A 13,585-nucleotide genomic window follows, 5' to 3' on the forward strand; every position below is an offset into this window, starting at 1 on the left:
GCAAAAATAAAACATCATCACGAAACCACGACTATAACACACGACATCGCGACCAACTAACATATCCTACTGTTGAAAAGTCAATTTCACAAAGAGCATATTCTTTCATGGCAACCAAATTATATAACACCGTATCTCACAAAATAATTTTCTTTTATTCCAAACCAATATTCAAAAAACAAATAAGAAAACACATTCTCGAAAAAGATACACTTTTTTAAAAAACTGTTAGAGTGAAATAAGTTAGTCTTAGTCAAATTTATCCCAAAGTTCTATCATACTGTATTGTAAGTAGCATAATTTTATCCATATTGCCTAAGATTTTATCTATTTGTACATTAATATTTTATTCTTATAGAACGTGTAATATTTGTCTGAGGTTTTATCTATTTTTCTTACTTTTTGTTTGTCTAGTATTTAATCGGCCTATTTTACCTCAAGCCGAAATATAATATGCTTAACTATAACACCAAATTCACAAAATTTAATAAAATGTTATGTCGTTTCTACTCCATGAAGGCCATACATATTTTTATACAAATATTTATGTACTTACATATTTTTTATAACTTCTTGCGAAACAAGAGCTCTGCTCTTATCGCCAAACCACTTTGTTCACATATTTTGTTTCAATTGTACTCTAATCTGTATACGTTGTGAATAAAGTTATTATTATTATAGAAAATAATAAGATATTTTATCACTGTCCTCACAATACATTTCAAATACATGTTACACACTGATAGATGTATTTCAGATATGTTTATGTTATGTTTAAAAAATGTTTTTTCCGTTAACCAGCTATCGCACCCCTACGAACGATAACTCTCAGAAGTCGAAACTTGTGCGAGCTGAGGACTAACGAGGTTTTACCTTTCAACGTGTGATTGCCAACACAGATATATTGTATATTCATGTATGTAATGGCATCAATGAGTTAACAAACTGGAAAAGCCTTAAAATGTGTAAGGAGATCAGATGTATGGTCCTCAACAAATACAAATACTGAAAAAATTTTAGACGGACTTATAGCAGACAAAAATCACATATTTCACACCGGAGTCCTGGACTCAGAATTCAGAAGTGGAGACCTTCAAAAGGGCGTGCATAGAGGATTGGTAGGTAATAAAAAATGGACATCCATTGTGTAAAAAAGGGTTAACAGATTTGAAATCTATGATAAAAAATGAATGCGACATGGAAAATACAAAAGACCTAAATTTTACAATGAGTTAGTTGAAAAAAAATATACAAATATATATATATATATATATATATATATATATATATATATATATATATATATATATATATATATAGAACGTTGATTTATGAACAAAACAAATGATTGCAATTGAAAATGAAAAAATAATAATGAATGGGGTGAAAAATAAGTGAAATGTGGATAAATTGTGTAAATTGTGACAAAAGATGGGACTAACATTAGGTCATCTCAGTCCATTTTCTGGGATCACATGATACCAAAGGAATATCTTTCAGGGCCTTGATGAACCCAAAAGAGACAGGAATAGATTGACTTTACACCTAGTCGGGAAATAGAGCAGTATAACGAAGGCCTGAACTATATGCAATACAACAAAGACACCAAAACTACACATCATACTTTCAACAAATCTGAGAGAGTAGATAAATCACAGGAGGCAAGCAATTAATAGACAACCCAAATTATGTCCAGGGGAAATATTTAAAATATGACAACCTAGAACGCGATATTTATTCACACATCATAAAGAGATTACTGATCCAACGCAGGATTGTTCAAGTGGCATCAAGAGCGCCCGCAGCACATCCAGTTAATTGTCTTCTCTTGCAGAAGAAAATCACAAAGCTAGTCGTTAAATTTTATTACAGCGTCTGTGACCGAAATGATTGCCGCTCACCAAACAAAAAACCTACAGAAAGAAAACAGTTCGATGTTCAAAGTTAATGTTTTGATTTTTTCTGACAGGATCGCTCTCAATTGATGTGTTAGTTCCCGGGAAAGCCAACAATTCCAATTGTTTCATGAGTTTGTTCTCTATGGCAGAGGCGTCCCTTACCTCAAACTGATACAAATAGTTTATATGTTGGTGCTGTTGCCTGCGTTACTTTCGGAATCATTCTTACCAACAATCAACGCACTCATTTTATTTCGAAATTTATCAGTATTCGATAATATCATTTCGGTGGCCTGGTGGGTTGACGTGGGTGATCAGCTCCACTCAGTCAATCGACCGATGTGCGAACCGGTGATTTGCACCGCAAGGCCGGACGATCGATTTTCACTTCCTATCGTCCACACGTTAAAAGGTAAGACCTCGTGTAACCAACGTCAAATTCTTGGCATGGCATACAAAATTCGTTTGGCATAGTGTGGTTGTCAAAATCGATCTAATCGAATTGGTTCATTCCACTAAATAAAAAAAAATCATAATCCAAGTGATTCGTATTTATCTGTCAAATTTTATTTTTTCCAGAAAATCCCAAAAGTTAGTATAGATAGAGGAAAGTTTTTTAAAAAAGTTTTTTCGAAGTGATTTTTAGCCCGTACCTATATACAAAATGTCAGCAGTATGAGATGATTTTGAGTTTTTGCTCATTTTTTGTAAATTACGTACGTATAATTTTGGTCCTCGTACTAAACGCACATAACACCGATGATATATGCCGCAATAGCAGACGAAACGTTCAATACTCAAGGTTCCATTCGACCACGACACACCAGGCCAAATTTTGTTGTCCTCAATAATCAACGCACAGCTGGAAAATCAAACTGAAAACGAACCTAAATAAATTTTCTTATACTCTGCTTCGATTCAAAAATATTTTCTTTAGAAAAGCACCATATTAAATGTGTTTTTCTACGAAATTCAAAAAGTGGTATCAAAATTTGGTCACATGTGATGCAAAGTTCATTTGTTTTTGCCTTTTGCCCTTTCATAAAATATATTGAGCCTTTCAGGCTGAGCGCGCACGGACTATTTCAAAACAATGTCAACCAAGCACTACCCTTGGTGGACCTTTGAGGAGCACTGAGTAGTTTTTTCGCGAATAGGAGGTATCGATTGATCCTAAACGCAATATTCCACAAATTTCAGTCAATAAATAGTTCGTTATCAAAAGTTATGATAATATGTAGGTAGCATGTTACGGTTCCATGTATCACTTCAAAATGAAATACCAACACACATTTAATATTTCAGTATATTCATTCTGATATTCCACAAAATATATAGCAAAACATGAATTGCATTCAATACTGATAATAAACAATTACTCTGCATAATACATTCATGGCAATCACACTGTATAATTTTTCATTCCTTCAATTGATCATTTTCTGTCGTCAAATTCCATGTTGAATATTACTGGGGTTTTTTCCCAACCCAAAACCGTTATTTCAACACCCCGACACATCTTTCGATCATCAACTGATCATCTTCAAGAGGAAGATGATTACTTGGTGATCGAAACACCTGTCAAGGTGTTAAAATAACGGTTTGGTGTTGGGAAAAAATTCCAGTAATATTCATTACTACACCAGAGGTTCCAAAGAGTGCATCACAAGTAAATTCCATGTTCTTTAGGCTCGACCGTGGAACAAAAATTCAAATATTCAAGAAAAAAAAAGGTTCACTTTTTATTCTAATGAAGCAGAAGTTTTGGTTATATTTTCCTGGGCAGGTGTTTCAGCTCAACACATTTGTGGATTCTAGAAACCAAAATAGAAAACACGAGTAAATATTATCAATTGTTACCTGAAGTTATAACATACCCACTGTCTTGGAGATATTTGCAGTATACCTCGGTTATCACAATCTAATCTAATAAAGCCATCCATCATCTGCGGTAAAGACCCTCTTATCGAGTATAAAAAAAGGCCTGAAAGAAGAATTCAGTCAAATTTACATGTCCCTTTGTCTATTCTTACGAGGAATCGCGCGGTAAAAGATAAGACCTCGTTAATCTTCGGCTCGCATATGGTTTGACTTCTGATCGTTGTCGTTCATATGGTGATAACAGCTGATTAACAGAAACATCCTGTTTGTCAAAATTTTCGTAATTGTCGTCACTCTTCAATTTCTATTGCTCTTTTAACTATTTTAGACGATTAAAAAACGTGAAAATATTCATTTTCGGTTCAAACACATAACTATTATTTTTCCAAATCTACACAGACGTCCCTGTGATTTCGAGACTCAAGCACGGACTTAGCGGCCAGCAAAACTCGAAAAAAATCGCTCGATATTTGCATAGGGTTTTGGTAAGGCACGGTGATTTAAAGTAATGAAAACAACTTTATATAATGCAATTAACATAATTAGTGGCAATTTTAACATGCAGGTATTTTTATTACCACCGGCCGTTGGACAACACAACAGAGCTCCGTCCTGTATACTGCTGCGTTTTATGGGTCCTCATTAAAGTTAAGCAAGCCCCGATTCACTTCATAAACTGCAATTACGAGGTTTTTCTATATTTATATGCATTATACATATGTTTTATTTTGAGACACAGAGGCATACATATGATCTAATTGGGTTCACCTATTTAAAAAACACTTTATCGTGAGATTTTCACTAATAACTTACTCATTTCCTAAGCATGATAATTTGTTGAGAGGCACAAAAAGTTAAATATTAGATAGACCGAATTTTTCTGTTTCGATTCAATAGTGTCATGTGCCAACAGATGAAAATGAGTTACTCTGAGAGTGAAGCATATGCTAAAATGGAAATTCATCTTGGGCTCAACTTTTTTTTCACATATTGGGAGCCATCTGACTTGTCAATTCCTAGCAAATATCCCAATTGCCTTATTGCGTTTTTCGCCCATATTTTTCATGACACAAATTTCAATAATCGTATGCCCTGTACTGGTTTATACAGGACCCTTACTGTATGTATGTTATAATCTGGGTTGCCCATAAATTCCTTGGCTCCTGTGATCCAGTGCCTTACATAAAATATGACGAACCATCTCTGTCACTTTATTGCATTTATTGCATTGCCTGCAGTTAAGGTCCCCATTATCCAGCCTTATTTTGTTCAGGTTTTCTCTCAAATGACAGTATCCAAAGCCCTGCTTTGTTGAGGCAGTTTTTCAGTTGTGTCTCAGACCCAGTTTCCAATTTGGTTTCGAACTTAAGACTCTGGTACCCCCACAGCTGGTTCAGGTCCTATATATTAAGTTGGGGACCCGTGTCTGGCACCACTCTTCAGCTTTTTCGTTGCCTGCGATGTCTGTGTGTCCTGGCACCCAGAATATAGTCTATCTATTTCTGTCCCCCAGTTTTTTAGTTCTTCACTGCATTCCCGGACAAGTCTGGATGTCACTATTGTGTTCAACAGTGATCCAAGTGCAGTCTGTCTGTGAAAATATTGATCCGCTAATCTCGTTGAGGTCTCAAAAGTCTGTGTACTGACTGTCTGGGTAACTGAACTGAAGATTTCTCCCGCACAATAAATTCCAGCTCCAGTCTCATGTTTGGTTTTCAACCCGTCTATATACCAGGTGTTCCTGCCGAGCATGTTCTCAGAATGATTCTTCACTCGTCGCGGTTCAAGCCTTCAACCGCGAAGTTTCTGTCGAACATATAGTCAGTGTCATGTGGTCCGAAAACATGTGTTCGTTCCTCCACATAGTCCAAAAGTTTTGTTTTGCCCGATCTCATATAACTCAGTGAGTTTTAAAGGATGAAGATACAGGAAAGTCGTTTGTTTCATCTTTGACCACCAGAAAATAGATACATTGCTATCATGAGATGAGTTCAGCTTAAAGTCCTCATTAAAGTTGAGCAAGACCCTATAAACTTCATAAACTGCAATCACGAGGCCTTTTGTAGATGTTTATATCATACGTATATTTTATTTGTAGATGTAGATGCGTACATATGAATTATGCATAGTAAGAGTGGAATATTATTGGGTCCAGCATTTCTTCAACATGATAGTCGCTTAAGAGTCACAGAAAGTGAAAAAATAAATGGAACCAACTTAACTGTTTCGAGTTATTACTGTCATGTGCAGACAGATGAGAGTAGGTTGCTTTCAGAGTGAAACACTTGCGAAAATGGCGATTCATATTGAATTCAACTCTGGAAAGGTGCTGGACACAGAAGATCAAAACCTCTCTTCGATATTTTGATTTGGGTGTCGTATCAGGTGATCAAGGAGAATATTTTTGAGTAAAGCTCCATAACATTGATTTGATAGTATTAATAGTGGCTGCCAGGAGTGTTCAAGTGTTTGCTGTAATATTGTTTCATTCAGGTGGCCGACTTAATACCCAACAATTTATTATATTAGACGTAGCCAGCGAAAGGAACTGTGTGTGTGTGTCCTGATATTATTTTGCTATGTTCTACTAAAATCAGTTTCTATATACAAGCAGGTGCCTGGGTGTTCTTAGCATTCCATTCTACTTGGTTAATTCACCCCATTAACAAAGTTAGAATACACGTTTAATACATTCACACCTTTCTCTCTCCAACATTCAGTTTCAATGATGGTGACTGACGAAAATTAGTTATTTGAAAGATTAATTTGGGATCTTCGTAGTTTGAAACTCGATCGAATTTTCAAATAGGAAGGAAAACCCTTCTTTTGTTCAAGAGATCTTGAAAACGATAGCAGTTATTTCGTCAGGACCAGAAGCAATGTTCATAATGAAACAATGAAAAAATGTGAAGTTCTTCTCGAACAACTCCCTCAAGTTGCCAAGATATGTATTAGGCAAGAAGGATTGACCCCTAAGTAGTAATTACTGGCTCATGGGCTCATTTCAAGAACTTTCTGCGTCAGCATGTGTATCTTCTCTCGTCAATTCAGTTATTATATTATGAATTCACCTTCAGTCGCTACAATCAAGATTGATAACTTAATGATCGATGCGGTGATGGAACAGCATTACTTTGAAGAATGTCCACCAATTCATTATTATAAAATCTGCATATTTCCGTCTTTAATTTAACAGCCGTGAACTGAATAGTAATATGACCACACAACTTGCTCAAAATGACGCAAAAAATTTGCATCTAAATTAAAACTTAAGTGATACAATGAAGTTGTTATTGTATTATAAAGATGTTCGCTGTAAGGATGTTGGCCTTGAGTAAAGATTTAGTCTGTTTTAATGGCAGGTATTTTTATTTTATGGTTAACAAAATCCAAAAACGGAGCGATTAAACTTTTATCTGGTGTTCCTGGGATATCGTTTTATTGCGGGAATAGGCTATTTGAGTTTTGAATGCCAATTTGGTTCAAATAATCAAGAGCGCTCTGAATATGGAAATAGAAAATTATTACGAGTTATTTGTTTTTGCATTCAAAACAACGACGAGAAAACCAAAGTGTTTTTGCGGGAATCTATAGATTCACATGGAGTTAGTTAGGTTCGGAGGAATAAGTTGAATAACTTTTTTTTTAATCCAGCAGTCTGGAGAAGTTTCAGGTTGTTGAGATGTATTGAAATTATTTTTAGGTCTATGTTAAAATAAAACTTCAGTTGCTGAATATGTTCAATTGTAAAAAACGATATTAGCAAAAGCAAAACAAAACCAATTGGCAAACCTGGAAAACACAGTTTGATTGACTAATGTATTTGAAAACATCAATCGAAACGATGTTTAGCATTTTGAATCGAATTAGTAATAATACTGTTAAAACAGAACTAAAATAACATAATGACTCGTTAATCACCGGAAGGATACGTATGATTGGCAGCAAGAAGCAATAATTATTATGTTTGAATTCTGATACCTGCTGAAAATTGGCACTACACTACCAATAAAAATAAACATTTAACACCTACGAAAAGACAAACAGTGCTAAGTACCTAATCCCGACTGTGTTACGCTCGCATATCTCGTCAAAGTAAATTTAACCGCAAATATAAATATTGAATCAAGCTCAACAGAGTTTACTCTTCGGGTCATATTGTACATAGCCAAGATTTATTTATTCAAAAACACAAGTAGCATATCATTTACTCCCTTGTTTTGATTTCAGTGTCTAGTGGCATTCGACTGATTGATTTACTGGTATTCATTCTTTGTTTAAGTGTTGTGGAGTTTCGATAAGAGAGGTTATCTCTCATGGGATTAGAGGAATTATGTCGATGATTCGTTCAATTGTACTATTCAGGAGCGGCCTTGGTTCATCACTTCAACTGGTTTTGCTGTCAACTCAAACACAAATTCAATTAATATTTCAGAGTGAATAATTTTCTTTGGTCTGAGAATTGAATGGAATCGCTTTCCGTAACGTTAGCCATTTTGAGAAAGCTAAATATAAAAAATGGCAAATTTATAGGCAAAGTGTATAAATACGACAATTTACTGACGAATTATGTGGTTTATTTGAATTGACGGGGTTATATTTTAGGAGTGATTAAATTAATTAATCACTTCTAAAAATATAACCCCTTCAATTCAAATAAGATTCCTCTTGGCAGGGATTAAATCAAATAGGTGAATGAATGTCATTACGATGTCATCGATGACATAAGCAGATCAAGCTTATTCCGTGACATTCAAAATCGTAATTCATGAATGAATTGTGTGTATTTTCTATAATGTTATCCAATTTGGTACTGAAGAGCCTTAGGGCAAGTACGTGTCTCAAGGCGAAACATCGATGTATACCAGTAAGGATAACAGTGTTCCATATAAGTGCAACTTGTTACCATTCAATTAAAGTAGAACTCATGTGAATGATATCTGATTTTTATTCCACAACGAATGTTTGGAATACAACCTGAGTAGAGAAAAGTAGGTATCTTCTGAATAATTCAGTGTTCATATAAAAGAATTTGTTTCGAAAGAATTTTTTTCTTTCGTGTAATTCAATGTTTATATGAAAATAGCTGTTTCAGGAGGACTTTCTTTCTGAAAGTTCCTTCTTTGCATGATCTACACATCCATGTATAAAGTTACTTATTTTCAAATTGATTACTTCCTTCCTTTCTTTGGAAGATTCCCTCATCCTTTTTTTGTATAAAGATGGAGTAGTAGATTCCCAAAAATATATGGTTTATATAACGCTGACGCTTTCCTGAGTGAACTTTTTGATGCCCTTTACTATCTAGGTCACCGATTTATTCAGATTCATTGGGATTGTGGAAAGTTAAAACTCCAAAATATATCAAGAAACATAAGTTGCCTGTTATTACGCTTTCGTGGTAACCAACCTTTGCACTTCCGTCTACGCCTTCGCTATGTGGTATCCGTTACAAAACTGCTGTCAATTCCATTATTAGTGCAAATGCAGCCTTCAAATTCAGCTGTCTTCAACAAGAACAACTCTGATTGACAAAATAAGCCTGTTGAATTTCCATGAGAAAATTCATACCGAAAATTTAAACTTCATTCATCCACGTTTATCGAGCGATTGAAAAGTTAAGATTCGAAATCGATCTCCAAAAAGAGATTCAGTTCAAAATGCAAATGTGAACTTTATTGAATGGGGTTTGAGCTTAGATACCTACTCTGTTTTTTTGTTGAGGAAATCTTTGCCCAGCCGAGTACCAGAGTGGCAGATCGAAACAGCGTTGTTTGATATGGGCTCACGAATGCACTTATTTGAGTTCTGTTGATCATTTTGCCAGAAGACGGTTTCCCTTTCGAAGGTTCCACGTTCACCGTGGAGGAACATAGTTTAAATTTACTGACGATCGTTTGATTTCCTAAAGAAAGTCGTCAAGCTCACTTATTCATAAACTCCACACAGTAACTTTTGATATTTTTTTAGGTTCTTGAAAAAATATATATGCTCATAATGGGACTAGCTGATACTTGATGAAAATTCATTATAACGTCTTTAAATAACACTCAATTGTGTGAGATTGTCATGTGGCATTTAACAACCTCTTCTAGCGTCAGTTAGTATTTAATACGCATGAAAAAGTTATTGTATATAATGTCGCGTTTTGGTAAACTAGGAAGCGTAAATTTCACAATAAAATTTTACTCAAATATTTCATAGAAAAAACCTTCAGATAATTTTTATTTTCTTGTTTTACATAAGACTTCAGATATATTTTGGCTAGTACGAATCTGGCTTTGATTGTTAAGTTTATCAACACATACGGCTGTTTTTCCATATGGAGGGTATCACAAGAGTTCTTAGTTCGAAAAAAATGTTCAGAATATAAACTAATTATGGAACAGTAATGAATCTTGTTAAAAATACTATCTTGTAATTAATCGATATGATAAAGGTCATTAGAATTAAATCTAGTGATGATTCAATGCCTTCCAGTCATGTTCTAGGAATAAATGAATATAATGATATATTAAAGAAAGTTGAAAAACAACTCTGAAATAATTTATTGATAGGGTAGAAGTTGTCATGAGAAGAACCATCATGATCTCCTGATTAGTTGAAAGTACCATTAATTCCTGTTTTTTTTTTGAAAACTTCCAACCAAAAATAAGAATATGTAGCGCTCATTGTTCTCTTATAGATACTCAAGAGGAGCTTTCATCGAAAATGGTGGCTAATTCCTCTTGATATATGACAAAACAATTAACCACCTATTATTCTTTTATTGTAGGTTTATACAAAAGTCCGCGGTGAAATAATAGTCACACATAATGTGGTATATGGAAAGACAATCTTTGTCAAATTAATACGTTATATAGATACGTTGCAATTGCGTCGGTTTTGTTGTTTCGTATTCATATTTTCAATGAATGATTATTTTATTGTTGAAATTACCAAACCACTCGTTTTCATTCGCATTGTCACTGCTCGATTGAAACTATATTGTCTTCAAGGAATCTTTTTTCAAATTTTGAATATCTTCTACTGCTCCATTATAAGAAATATGACACCCAAGCTGAGCTTTTCCAAGCACTGTTCCCAAACACTATAATTCAACATTCTTCTCGACGCGCGTTTCACCAACCATATTGGTGTCTTCAGTCTGGTTCATCTCCTGAAGACGCCAACTTGGTTGGTGAAACGCGCGTCGAGAAGAGTATTGCATTTCTGGTGATTGAGGAAAGAGCTTGTTTTGGATTCATTACACGTGAACACATTATCAATGTCACATCATAATTTCATTGCAGAAAATATTTTGACGACCCTTCTCAATGAGAATATTTCACCACACACTGTCATTGACGAACTTAATTACATTCCTAAAATATTTGAACAAACACTAAAGATCCTCCAGTTACATGAAACACTCAAGTTCGATAACTTCAAAAATAATGAGTACAAATTACATATAAAAATTAGAAATTCATCACAGTGCCAACAGACAAAACAGTGCCCAAGTACATTTTCTTCTATTTTTTATGATAATTTGAATCTTGAATAATTACTAGTGTTTCGTTAGATCGGAGATAATCGTAATTGTTGTTTTCTATCTTAGGCCATTGGCCCGCAGGTAAAAAATCGATAGCGGAGTTACGAAATATTATAGACCATTTCGTATTGTTCGTATCATTTCGAGCATTTTCAGTAAGGCGTGTTCAAATCAATACTGTTTTTAAATTACTAGATTTATTTTCAGTATTCTTACATACTTTCAGAAATGTAAGGCTAGAACCCTGGAAGCAATTTTAGGATTCAGCATTAAACAAAATTAAACTGAAAAGGAAACATTTTTAGGAGAGATTGGTTTTTGAAAAAAAACGTTTTCGTCTTCTTCAAACAAAAAATGTGGGGAACTTCAGAAGGAAGGGGGTAAAAAATAACTACTCTCATATGATTATTGAAATGTTATTAAAACAGATATCATTCATAGGAAGCAAAAAATGTTTTTCGACCCGAAACTTCGAGAAATGTACTGTTAAGGATGATGCTAGTGTTTAGAGAAATTTTATATCAATACTCAGCGGTCCTATGAATAATATCTGTTTCAATTCCATAAATGTTCATATGAAAATAATTGTTTCGAAAGATTTTTTTTTCAGTTTGTATCTGAATCCATTCGAATTATCCTCAACATTGTGAAAAGTGGAAGTCAATAGATACCTAATATAGGGTAACTGAGCTTACAAAAGGAAAAACAATTTTTCTAGCATCTCCAATAATGTACTATTTTCATATCTATGTCGTTCTGATCTTTGACATTTTTCTACTTCTTTCACAAAATTCTAGATTGAAGAAAAAAACGGTGCTGAATAGTTTCTCGACCTGACAGGAGACATCTGAGTTTTTCACATGGTTTCGGGGCAGCATAGCCTGTCCGCGTTTGCCAGTGAAGCCGACAATCACAACGTTGTTCGGATCGACAAAAACGAGAACAACAGTACCGACTGAGTACACGTTTCTGTAACGACTTGCTCGTATATTATCTCCGATTGACGTATAGATGTGTGCACCGCGATTATTTTTGAGAACTACATTCCCGCTGGTATGTCTTCATGCTGCCAGTTCACATAACGACGATTTATTTGTATCAAGTCTAATAGTCCATGAGCCAGAGGTCACAAGGGTCGACAAAGCGATTTCGCTATGAAATCAGTTAAATACGAAAACTGATTTGGAAGTATATTATTGTTTCCATAATCATGAATATCGTAAGCGAATTCGTGGTGCCACACAACTCATGCCAAAACATTATCATTCATTCATAAAGAAAATATTCAGGGATAGAAAAGCAACATCGAAAATAGTATTCCAAAAAAAAAATGCAAGTGTTGTACGCTACAAATTTTATACGCAATTAGGGGCGGTACTTATGGCCGGCAATGGTTCATTCTCTGTAATGTGTACATACATTGCGATATTATCAGGCCTTCTGACTATAAACACTGTGTGAAAAACGCCCCTAATAGATTTTTGCTTGTTCTCGTTTGTTGATCTTTTACTTATTAGGCTACGGAAAGAGAGCGTTTTCTATTTGTGGTGTTATAGTTTTATTATACTCCGATTTCATATAAGAAGAAGTCATAGAATTAATAGCAGATGTGCCAGTAGAATAATTGATTTTTATAGATCAGGTGCATTTCAAAACCAAATGAGAGTTCATGGAATTTAAGGATATTGTTTTCGAGTGAGGAATCCGTTTTAGAGTTACGATAAAATTATTCAGTAGCAGTTTTATTGACGTTTTTCTGGAAACATGGCTCTAAAAATCACTCGGTTTTTCTTTCTCTTTGTCTCTGCCATGTATACATTAATCTACAGGGGATTCTTTAAGTCAGTGAAACTAGAAAAATTATATTTCTTGTCATTTTGAAAGTTAAACTGTTACTTAGGTGCTTTGAAAACACTATGGTTCAAACATGGAAGTGTTTCAAGAGAAAAGAAACAAAAGAAACGTTGAACTGCGAATCTACGAAATGTATATTTGTCAAAAGTGAGATTTTTCAAGTTACAAATTTTCACGGATTCAATGTTTATTTCTACATCATGAGTATAGAGAAATGCTCGCAGAATACGTACAACAGTGTTTCTTTCACCGGAACGGTGATCAAACTGGTCAGCAATCATGATGGTTGCTTCCCAAATTTCTGCTACCGCAGTTGTCGGTTGATTGGTCAAACCACCAACACTGACATAAAAAACTTGGCAAGTTGACTTGGGTGTCCCACCAACAGGTGGTTCCACTTATGTTTCGCCTGCGTGTT

At 34.6% G+C, this 13,585-nt stretch overlaps 1 protein-coding gene and 1 long non-coding RNA gene across 2 annotated transcripts in view; one reads left to right on the plus strand and one right to left on the minus strand.

Annotated features, from left to right (window-relative positions):
* ci (transcriptional activator cubitus interruptus) overlaps positions 1-13,585 on the plus strand; it is a 155,306-nt gene that overhangs the window by 22,855 nt on the left and 118,866 nt on the right. The window lies entirely within an intron of this gene.
* LOC141480949 (uncharacterized) lies at positions 3,108-8,234 on the minus strand. The gene is made up of 3 exons (XR_012464658.1): positions 7,761-8,234; positions 3,776-3,882; positions 3,108-3,712 (listed from the first exon to the last, which is right to left on the minus strand). It is a non-coding gene; the product is annotated as an uncharacterized lncRNA (long non-coding RNA).

The sequence above is a fragment of the Leptinotarsa decemlineata genome, unplaced genomic scaffold (assembly GCF_025532065.1).
Source record: "Leptinotarsa decemlineata unplaced genomic scaffold, Ldec_3_MD MMD2_tig00000035_RagTag_RagTag, whole genome shotgun sequence".
Taxonomy (NCBI): Eukaryota; Metazoa; Arthropoda; class Insecta; order Coleoptera; family Chrysomelidae; genus Leptinotarsa; species Leptinotarsa decemlineata.